The sequence below is a fragment of the Bufo bufo genome, chromosome 2, assembly GCF_905171765.1.
Source record: "Bufo bufo chromosome 2, aBufBuf1.1, whole genome shotgun sequence".
Classification (NCBI taxonomy): domain Eukaryota; kingdom Metazoa; phylum Chordata; class Amphibia; order Anura; family Bufonidae; genus Bufo; species Bufo bufo.
The window spans coordinates 186,100,513-186,112,979 of NC_053390.1; positions in this window are offsets into that span (position 1 = coordinate 186,100,513).

A 12,467-nucleotide genomic window follows, 5' to 3' on the forward strand; every position below is an offset into this window, starting at 1 on the left:
GCTAGAGTCTTAAATTGCATATATCATGCAAAAAGATCCAAACGCCCTCTGATCCTTCTCAGCACGGATGCTGAGAAGGCATTTGACAGAGTGGATTGGGATTTTATGTGTAAGGTACTGTCCACATTTGGGATACCAGCAAAGTTCTTAAATGCAGTCTTTTCCCTATATATAAATGCATCAGCCTCTGTAATTGTAAATAATTCCTTATCCTCTCCCTTCGCTATACATAATGGGACTAGGCAGGGCTACCCCTCTCTCCTCTGCTATTTGTCTTAGTTATGGAATCCCTTCTACAAGCTATTAGGAGAGAGGGGGGAATCCAAGGGGTTCGTGTTGGAAGACACAATCATAAGGTTGCTGCATTTGCTGACGACCTGCTTATTATGTTTACGAACCCGACCATAACTTTTCCCCATATTGAACGTATACTGGAATTATTTGGTAAGCTCTCTAACTTCAAAATCAATGCCGCAAAATCCCATGTCCTTAATGTTGGTTTTCCCTCTTTGTTAAAAGAACTCAGATCGAACTCACCATTTAGTTGGGATAATCCACACATCACCTACCTTGGAATTAAAATAGGCCCTGATCCTGACTCTTTGTTTCGCCTAAATTATATTCCACTTCTAAACTCAATAAAAGACCAACTCTCTTCCCTTAATAATCTCCTATTGTCCTGGTTCGGCAGGAAAAATATAGTGACTTCACTTATTATCCCTAGAATGACATATCTCCAACAAGTTCTACCAATTCCGGTGCCCAAATCGTTTTATAAATCATTTAATCGAATGATTAGATCCTTTATATGGGCTGGTAAGAAAGCTCGGATAGCATTTTCTACCCTAAAGAAGCCCAAACCTTTCGGTGGGATAGGCATGCCTGATCCTGAACTTTACAATAATGCAGTCCTCCTAGCTAGGTTTGTAGGATGGATTAAGGGAACATTGAAGGAACCCTGGGTCGATCTTGAACAAACACAACATGGTACCCCATTTAGAGGACTTCTAATAAGTAATGAAGTATCTAAACAAAGGATAGGCGGTACTCCCATAGTTAAATCCACCTTAAAGGCTTGGGATTGGTTCCAATCATCCACTCACGCTATCCCATTACCCTCTTCCTTGGTTCAACTGAGAGATATAGTGGGAATGACACCCAAAGCTTTGCTGGATAGTCTCCCACTGTCCATAAAAGACTCTACCCAGATGGTGGTTTCTCTCTTGGACGATAATGGTAAACTAATAGATCTGACCTCTATTATTCGACTCTTTCCAGAATGCAAATTTCCCCTTCCTCTCATCTCATTTCTTCAGTTCTTCTTTACCAAGTTCATTGATAAAAGTTCCCTACTACACCCACTTACATGGTTTGAGAACCTTCTAGCTAGGTCTAACCCACAACCCAAATTAATCTCCCTGATCTACAAAAACCTAATTTCCCCTAAACTTATAGTAAAACCGGCGTTCATTGGTCTATGGGAAAAAGACCTTGACACCTCGTTTACCCAGACAACAATATCCAGGTTACTTCTTAGACCTCACAGGGCATCAAGATGTGTGCGTATTCAGGAAAACGCATACAAGATTTTGACAAGATGGTATAAAACCCCGGATGTTACTTGTAGGTTCAATCCTTCACTCTCAGACAGGTGTTGGAGGTGCGGACAAGACAAAGGCTCTTTTTTCAACATATGGTGGTCTTGCCCCAAAATTATGGTGGTATGTCGTATTTGAACAGTGCAATAAGATCTGCCATTCGTCCATTCCTGTTTCACCGGCTTTAGCTCTCTTAGGGATGTATATACCCACTCACAAGGTGACCATTCCTCCCCTGTTCAGTCATCTTTTAGATGCGGCCCGCCTCTTAATACCTTGTTATTGGCTGTCAACAGAAACACCGCCCATCCCCAGATGGATAGCCAAGATTGACCAGATCTGTAGATTCGAGGAACTAGCCTCCTGGGAAAACAACAGTATAATTGCGTATAAGAAATGTTGGTCACAATGGTCGTCTTTCAGGAAATATGACTAATTATTTTTCCTCTCACTTGCAATTCTCTTCTGTATTTTTCAAAGTTATTGGCTCATGAATTTATGCTTAGGCCTAGTCTAGCTTTAACACTGATTTTACACGATTGTTAGTATAACTCTGTTTTGGGTGTCAATTCTGATTATCACTGTACTTTAGAAAACTCGCACATGTCTCTCCATTTTTGGATCAATTTTGGCATACTGTAACACTAATTTGTACCTGATTGTATTCTAATTCTTATTTACTTGTGTACTTTATTGGAAAAGTTTGTACACTTTTGAATTTCCTTAATAAAAAATTATAAAAAATAAATAAAAATACATTTGAGAGGTAATAGTGTGTTCACACAAAGGTTAATTAATGTGCGTTAAACAATAATTTTCTATTATAAATTACGTTGTTTTTTTTTAGATAAATGATTTATTGTACAATGTTATATTGGCCTTTTCAATAAAATATAATAATTAACTGTTATGTCACCCAGCAATGGAACAGACGATTTTGAGAAATTTAGACCCCTGTCACCCAGGCACGGCAGGGGTTCATTCACGGCAAAAGGGGCTTCATGTCACCCAGCAATAATACAGAGGATTTTGAGAGATTTAGGCCCATGTCACCCAGGCACAGCAGGGGTTCATTCACGGCAAAAGTGGGTTCTTGTCACCCAGCAATAGAACAGACGATTTTGAGAGATTTAGGCCCCTGTCACCCAGGCACAGCAGGGGTTCATTCACGGCAAAAGGGGGTTCATGTCACCCAGCAATAGAACAGAGGATTTTGAGAGATTTAGGCCCCTGTCACCCAGGCACAGCAGGGGTTCATTCACGGCAAAAGGGGGTTCATGTCACCCAGCAATAGAACAGAGGATTTTGAGAGATTTAGGCCCCTGTCACCCAGGCACAGCAGGGGTTTGTATACGCCAAAAATGGTAAAATATCACCCGACAATTGAAAATAAGATTTTTTTCAATTTAGGGCACTAAAATTGGCACTTTTTTGCATTAAAATGGCTCTAAAATAGTCTTTGAAAAGGCTAGAGGGATGTAAAAGGCAGTAAAATGTGCTTAAGAGCATGGCAACTGCTCTGCAAACAAATGTGGATAGGGAAATAACTTAAAATAAAATAACTAAAAATTAAAAATTATTAACCTGCAACTCAGAGAAGGAGGTGGATATGAAGTCGAAGGTTGAGGAGGCGGTGAATGTGGTGTTGTAGGTGGAGGCAGCAATGGAGGAGGAGGAGGTAGCCAACAATGTTTTATTTTTATTTTTTATTGGTGTAGGAAGCCCCCAAAATATTGGGACAAATAAAAAAAAAATAGAACACAGAATCATTGCACTTGACTTCAATACAAGAATGTATGTTTGATGGTGGTATAAATGTCTATTCTGCACAAGGTACAGAAAAGTCTTGTGGTATCCAAGCCTGGGTCATTTTAATGAACGTGAGCTTGTCCACGTTGGCTGTGGACAGGCGGCTGTGCTTGTCTGTTATTACGCCCACTGCCGTGATAAACACACGTTCAGATAATACACTGGCTGCAGGGCAGGCCAGCACCTTCAAGGCATAAAGGGCAAGCTCAGGTCATGTGTAAAAATTTGGAGACCCAGAAGTTAAAGGAAGCAGACCCGTCATTCAGTACGTGTAGGCGTCTGCACACATACTGCTACACCATGTTTGTGAAATGCTGCCTCCAGCTAAGACGTTCCATATCAGCTGGTGGTGCTGGTTATTGTGGCGTGCTGACAAAGCTTTTCCACATTTCGGCCATGCTAACCCTGCCTTCTGAGGTGCTAGCGGTGCCCCAGCTGTGTTGGTGACCTCTTCCTCGTCCTCTGCCTTTGCCTTGTGCTTCCACTGTGCCCCCGCTGTCAGGTGGGAATGCCACCAGCAGCGCGTCTACCAGTGTGCGCTTGTACTCGCGCATCTTACGATCACGCTCCAGTGACGATATTAAGGATGGTACGTTGTCCTTGTAATGGGGATCCAGCAGCGTTGTCACCCAGTAATCAGCACAAGTTAGAATGTGGGCAACTCGGCGGTCGTTGCGGAGACACTGCAGCATGTAAATCGCTCATGTGTGCCAGGCTGCCCAGAGGCAACGAAAAGCTGTCCTCTGTGGGAGGTGTATAGTCTGTGTCCTCTGTATCCCCCCATCCATGCACCAGTGATGGCCATGAGCTGGTCTGGCTGCCACCTTGCTGTGAACATGGTTCCTCCTCCTCCATCTCCTCCTCCTCATCCTCCACCTCCTCATCCTCCAGAACTGTGCCCTGGCTGGACAACTGTGTACCTTGGGTTTGTGAGGGCAGGAACCCACCCTCGGAGCCACTTGGGAATGACTGTCCGGAAACCCTACGAAATGATCCCTCTTCCTCCTCCTCCTGGGCCACATCCTCTTCCATCATCGCCAGGAGCGTTTTTTCAAGGAGGCATAGAAGTGGGATAGTAACGCTGAGAACGGCATTTTCGGCACTGGCCATGTTGGTGGAGTACTCGAAACAGCGCAACAAGGAACATAGGTCTCGCATGGAGGCCCAGTCATTGGTGGTAAAGTGGTGCTGTTCCGCCGAGCGACTCACCAGTGCGTGCTGCAGCTGAGAATCCACTATCGCCTGCTGCTGCTCGCACAGTCTGGCCAGCATGTGAAAAGTGGAGTTCCACCTTGTGGGCACGTCGCATATGAGGCGGTGAGCGGGAAGGCCGAAGTTATGCTGCAGCGCTGACAGGCTAAGAGCATCAGGGTGAGAACGCCGAAAGCGCGCACAGACGGCCCGCACTTTATGCAGCAGCTCTGACATGTCGGGGTAATTTTTAAGGAATCTCTGCACCACCAAATTCAGCACATGCGCCAGGCAAGGGATGTGCGTCAAACCAGCTAGTTCCAGAGCTGCTACAAGATTTCGCCCATTATCGCACACCACCAGGTCGGGCTTGAGGCTGACTGGTACAAACCACTCATCGGTCTGTTGTTCAAGGCCCGTCCACCGCTCCTGCGCGGTGTGGGGTTTGTCCCCCATACAGATACATTTTAAAACTGCCTGCTGTCGTTTACCCCTGGCTGTGATGAAGTTGGTGGTGAAGGTGTTACACTGACCGGATGAGGAGCTAGTAGAGGATGAGGAAGCGGAGTAGGAGGAGGAAGCAACAGTAGGCAAACTGAAGCGCCCTGCAATCCTCGGTGGTGGAAGGACATGCCCCAAAGTGCTATCCGCCTCAGGCCCAGCCGCCACTGCATTTACCCAGTGTGCTGTTATGGAGATATAACGGCCCTGACCATGCTTACTGGTCCACGGATCCGTAGACAGGTGCACCTTGCCACAGATGGCGTTGCGCAGTGCACACCTGATTTTGTCCCCTACTTGGTTGTGAAGGGAAGGGATGGCTCGCCTTGAAAAGTAGTGGCGGCTGGGCACGACGTACTGTGGGACAGCCACCGCCATAAGGCCTTTAAAACTATCTGTCTCCACCAGACGAAATGACAGCATTTCAAAGGAAAGTAATTTAGAAATGCTGGCATTCAGGGCTAGGGATCGTGGGTGGGTAGGGAGGTACTTCCTCTTCCTGTCCAGCGTTTGGGATATGGAGAGCTGAAAGCTTCCATGTTACATTGTGGAGATGCTTCGTGACCCAGGTGTTGGTGTTGCTGGCAGATCCTCTGTTTGTGGGGTGCCAGGTGGCAATGTCACTCCAGAGGTGGATGAAGAGGCCATGACTGCAGCAGAGGAGGAAGCAGGAGCCAGAGACCTTTCTTGGTTTTTGATGTGTCTACTCCATTGCAGCTCGTGCTTTGCACTTAAATGCCTGGTCATGCAGGTTGTGCTCAGGTTGAGAACATTTATGCCTCGCTTCAGGCTCTGATTGCACAGCATGCAAACCACGCGTGTCTTGTCGTCAGCACATTGTCTGAAGAACTGCCACGCCACGCCAGGGAACTCCTTGGAGCTGGCTTTGGTGTGCTCGGTCCCTTGCTGCGGTGGGCTGTAGGAGGCGTACTGTCTAGAGGACGGCCGCTCCGCTTTTTCACCCTGCTCCCTCTTCTGCTGTGCTGGTGGCTCTGTGCGACCACCGCCTCTTCCTCCGAACTACATTGGTCACTCGCATGACCTTGATTCCAAGTGGGGTCAGGGACCTCATCGTCCTCCACATCATCTTCCACCCAGTCTTCACCCCTGCCTTCCTTGTCGGTCTGCACACTTTCGAAAGCCCCAGCAGTTGGCACCTGTGTTTCGTCATCATCCGAGACGTGCTGCGATGGTCCTCCCATGTACTCATCTTGAAAAATAAGTAGTTGGGCATCGGTGCACTCAATCTCTTCCACTTCTGGGGAAGGGCTAGGTGGATGGCCCTGGGAAACCCTGCTAACAGAGTCATCAAAAAGCAGAAGAGACTGCTGCATGACTTGGGGCTCAGACTGATTGGCTGATTTGCAAAGGGGTGAGGTGAAAGACTGATGGACATCGGCTGCAGGTGCCAATTGTGGTCTTTCAGCAGGAGACTGGGTGGGAGACAATGTGAAGGAACTGGATCCACTGTCAGCAACCCAATCTACTATCGCCTGTACTTGTTCAGGCCTCACCATTCATAGAGCAGCATTAGGCCCGACCAAATACTGCTGCAGGTTTTGTCGCCTACTCGCACCTGAGGAAGGGGTATCACTTGTGCGTGTAGCTGGCACAGATCGACCACGTCCTCTCCCTGCAACAGGAGCTCCACCAGCAGCACCACGACCTGGGCCACGTCCCTTATTTGACGCTCTACTCAAATTTTTTAAATTTAGGATCTTGCCCTAAATGGGTGTTTAATTAATAGTAGAATAGAATGACAGAATGTAAAGGGTGTATCTCACACGGCCTGAACCAGACTAGGCCTCAATAAAAGATTTTTTTGCCCAAAATGGCTGTATTTCAAATGCCAAATTTAAAGCCCTGTATGTAGAGGTAGTATCTCAGAGGGTCTGAACCTCTGTAGGCCTGAAGTAAATATATCATTGCACAAAAAGGCTGTATTTCAAATGGCTGTATTTCAAATACCTAATTCAAACCCCTGTATGTATAGGAGGGATCACACACGCCCTGAATCAGTGTAGGCCTGAAGTAAACATTTCTTTGCACAAAATGGCTGTATTTCAAATGGCTGTATTTCAAGTGCCTAATTCAAACATCTGTATGTATAGGGGGGATCACACATGCCCTAAATCAGTGTAGGCCTGAAGTAAAGATTTCTTTGCACAAAATGGCTGTATTTCAAATGGCTGAATCAAACCCCTGTATGTATAGGGGGGATCAAACACGCCCTAAATCAGTGAAGGCCTATAGTAAAGATATCTTTGCACAAAATGGCTGCATTTCAAATGGCTGTATTTCAAAGGGCTGAATAAACCCCCTGTATGTATAGGGGGGATCTCACATGCCCTGAATCAGTGTAGGTCTGAAGTAAATATATCTTTGCACAAAATGGCTGTATTTCAAATGGCTGTATTTAAAATGCCTAATTCAAACCGCTGTATGCATAGGGGGGAACACACACGCCCTGAATCAGTGTAGGCCTGAAGTAAAGATTTCTTTGCACAAAAAGGCTGTATTTCAAATGGGTGTATTTCAAATGGCTGAATCAAACCCCTGTATGTATAGGAGGGATCACACACGCCCTGAATCAGTGTAGGCCTGAAGTAAAGATTTCTTTGCACAAAATGGCTGTATTTCAAATGGCTGTATTTCAAATGCCTAATTCAAACCCCTGTATGTATAGGGGGAATCACACACGCCCTGAATCAGTGTAGGCCTGAAGTAAAGATTTCTTTGCACAAAATGGCTGCATTTCAAATGGCTGTATTTCAAATGGCTGAATCAAACCCCTGTATGTATAGGGGGGATCTCACACGCCCTGAATCAGTGTAGGTCTGAACTAAATATATCTTTGCACAAAAATGCTGTATTTTAAATGCCTAATATAAAACCCCTGTATGTATAGGGGGATCACACACGCCCTGAATCAGTGTAGGCCTGAACTAAATATTTCTTTGCACAAAATGGCTGTATTTCAATTGGCTGTGCTTCAAATATCTGAATCAAACCCCTGTATGTATAGGGGGGATGACACACGCCCTGAATCAGTGTAGGCCTGAACTAAATGTATCTTTGCAAAAAAAGGCTGTATTTCAAATAGCTGTATTTAAAATGCCTAATTCAAACCCCTGTATGTATTTGGGGGATCACACACGCCATGAATCAGTGTAGGCCTGAAGTAAAGATTTCTTTGCACAAAATGGCTGTATTTCAAATGGCTGAATCAAACCCATGTATGTATAGGGGGGATCTCACACGCCCTGAATCAGTGTAGGTCTGAACTAAATATATCTTTGCACAAAATGGCTGTATTTCAAATGGCTGTATTTCAAATGGCTGAATCAAACCCCTGAATGTATAGGGGGGATCTCACACGCCCTGAATCAGTGTAGGCCTAAAGAAAATATATTTTTTGCACAAGAAGGCTGTATTTCAAATGGCTTTATTTCAAATGCCTAATTCAAACCGCTGTATGTATAGGGGGGATCACACACGCCCTGAATCAGTGTAGGCCTGAAGTAAAGATTTCTTTGCACAAAATGGCTGTATTTCAAATGGCTGTATTTCAAAATGGCTGAATCAAACCCCTGTATGTATAGGGGGATCTCACACGCCCTGAATCAGTGTAGGCCTGAGGTAAATATATCTTTGCACAAAAAGGCTGTATTTCAAATGCCTAATATAAAACCCCTGTATGTATAGAGGGGATGACAGACGCCCTGAATCAGTGTAGGCCTGAACTAAATATATCTCTGCACAAAATGGCTGTATTTCAATTGGCTATGTTTCAAATAGCTGAATCAAACCCCTGTATGTATAGGGGGGATGACAAACGCCCTGAATCAGTGTAGGCCTGAACTAAATATATCTTTGCACAAAAAGGCTGTATTTCAAATGGCTTTATTTCAAATGCCTAATTCAAACCCCTGTATGTATAGGGGGATCACACACGCCCTGAATCAGTGTAGGCCTGAAGTAAAGATTTCTTTGCACAAAATGGCTGTATTTCAAATGGCTGTATTTCAAATGCCTAATTCAAACCCCTGTATGTATAGGGGGGATCACACACGCCCTGAATCAGTGTAGGCCTGAAGTAAAGATTTCTTTTCACAAAATGGCTGTATTTCAAATGTCTGTATTTAAAATGCCTAATTCAAACCACTGTATGCATAGTGGGGATCACACACGCCCTGAATCAGTGTAGGCCTGAAGTAAATATTTCTTTGCACAAAATGGCTGTATTTCAAATGGCTGTATTTCAAAATGGCTCATCAAACCCCTGTATGTATAGGGGGATCTCACATGCCCTGAATCAGTGTAGGCCTGAGGTAAATATATCTTTGCACAAAAAGGCTGTATTTCAAATGCCTAATATAAAACCCCTGTATGTATAGAGGGGATGACAGACGCCCTGAATCAGTGTAGGCCTGAACTAAATATATCTCTGCACAAAATGGCTGTATTTCAATTGGCTATGTTTCAAATAGCTGAATCAAACCCCTGTATGTATAGGGGGGATGACAAACGCCCTGAATCAGTGTAGGCCTGAACTAAATATATCTTTGCACAAAAAGACTGTATTTCAAATGGCTTTATTTCAAATGCCTAATTCAAACCCCTGTATGTATAGGGGGGATCACACACGCCCTGAATCAGTGTAGGCCTGAAGTAAAGATTTCTTTGCACAAAATGGCTGTATTTCAAATGGCTGTATTTCAAATGCCTAATTCAAACCCCTGTATGTATAGGGGGGATCACACACGCCCTGAATCAGTGTAGGCCTGAAGTAAAGATTTCTTTTCACAAAATGGCTGTATTTCAAATGGCTGTATTTAAAATGCCTAATTCAAACCGCTGTATGCATAGGGGGGATCACACACGCCCTGAATCAGTGTAGGCCTGAAGTAAATATTTCTTTGCACAAAATGGCTGTATTTCAAATGGCTGTATTTCAAAATGGCTGAATCAAACCCCTGTATGTATAGGGGGGATCTCACACGCCCTGAATCAGTGTAGGCCTGAAGTAAATATATCTTTGCACAAAAAGGCTGTATTTCAAATGCCTAATATAAAACCCCTGTATGTATAGAGGGGATGACAGACGCCCTGAATCAGTGTAGGCCTGAACTAAATATATCTCAGCACAAAATGGCTGTATTTCAATTGGCTATGTTTCAAATAGCTGAATCAAACCCCTGTATGCATAGGGGGGATGACAAACGCCCTGAATAAGTGTAGGCCTGAACTAAATATATCTTTGCACAAAAAGGCTGTATTTCAAATGGCTGTATTTCAAATGCCTAATTCAAACCCCTGTATGTATAGGGGGGATCACACACGCCCTGAATCATTGTAGGCCTGAAGTAAAGATTTCTTTTCACAAAATGGCTGTATTTCAAATGGCTGTATTTAAAATGCCTAATTCAAACCGCTGTATGCATAGGGGGGATCACACACGCCCTGAATCAGTGTAGGCCTGAAGTAAAGATTTCTTTGCACAAAAAGGCTGTATTTCAAATGGCTGAATCAAACCCCTGTATGTATAGGGGGGATCACACACGCCCTGAATCATTGTAGGCCTGAAGTAAATATATCTTTGCACAAAAAGGCTATATTTTAAATGGCTGTGCTTCAAATGCCTAATTCAAACCCCTGTATGTATAGGGGGGATCTCACACACCCTGAATCAGTGTAGGCCTGAAGTAAATATATCTTTGCACAAAAAGGCTGTCCTCCACTTCATCTTCCACACAGTCTTCACCCCGCCCTCCTTGTCAGTCTGCACACTTTCGAAAGCCCCACAGTTGACACCTGTGTTTCGTCTTCATCCGAGACGTGCTGCGGTGGTCCTCCCATGTACTCATCTTGTAACATAAGTGGTTGTGCTATGAGCTGAGCGCTGCGATTGGCCAGCGCTACAGCATAGGAGAAGAAGACCGCGGCAGGATCAAGTGGGTGGAGCCTAACTACAAACATACCGGAGGCTATAACCGGAGAGGCGCCCGGGGATAACAGTAAGTGCAGCGGGATGCCTGGGCGCCGCTCTACACTTCTGTATAGTCCGTTTAGATGCTTTCTTCTGGTGAAAGGTCCTCTTTAAACGCTTGTTGATTGGCTGCTCTGCAGTCTTTCAAAAAGCGCCATTAAGTCGCCGAACACAGAACCCGAACTTTTACTGAAAAGTTTGGATTTGGGGTCTAAAAATCCTAAAGTTCGGTATGAACCAGAATTTTACAGTTCGGGTTCGCTCAACCCTAGTTCTGACGGATCAGAAGAAGTGCAAAATATTCAGTGACGTTAACACAAACTTATTGATGACACCCTCTCCACTCTGTCATGGGGGTTTTACTTGTATAAGTGTTTATTAGAACAGGTTCTGTAGATAACTATGTGGAATCAGATGAGAACGGTGTAAAAGGAGTGTGCTCTTTTATGCTGCAGTAGGATCTTGGGCCTCTGCACGGTTCTTTACACCTGTAAAGCTCAGTTCACACTTGAGTTATTTGGTCAGTTTTGGCCCCGTAACTGCCCAAATAAATGAAGTGTGCAGTGATAGTAAAACAATACTGTGAGTCAGTATCACATGCACATGACAGGCGTCACTCTTACAAACACAGCAGACTCCCTATGCGTGTTACTGCAAGGCACAGTGTTCTACACCACCATAAAGGCTCTTAGCAGCCAGGAAATAGCAGTTTTTTACCGTAATTTGCCACAAATATATTCAGATCGATCTGAATTTTTCCCAAAAAATTCTGCGAACCAGCGAATTGAATTTTTGAAAAATTTGCTCATCTCTATATATTATAACACTCCTCAACATTGAATCTGTCATATATAGGTTACATCTCAGTACAAGTGCTTCATTCACAAAAATACAGGTCAGTAATATTCTGCAATGTCCTCCATTATCTTTCCACTGATTGAGTAATATAAGATTAGGACAAAGATCCCCTCTAGTTTCTTTTAGTAATGAGCGGCAGGTGTCATATTTAAATTCGTGATATTTTGCGAATATTTTGTAGAATATTCCTCGAATATTCGCGAATCCGAATATTCGTTATATTCTACATTCTTTTTTTTAACTCGAACATCGGCATGGTAATGATTGCGTAATATGTAAATATTACACAATCAATACAGGCGTGGGTCAAAAACGAATATATAGCACTATAGAATATAGTGTTATATTTTTGTTTTTATAATATTCGTCATTTTTCCATCTGAACACATGATTCCTCCCTGATTCTTGCTTGTGGGCCAATGAGTCATTGGCCTACAAGCAACTTAAGCAGGGAGGAATCATGACTTCAGATGGAAAAAAATTACGAATATTTAAAAAACAAATATATAGCACTATATTCA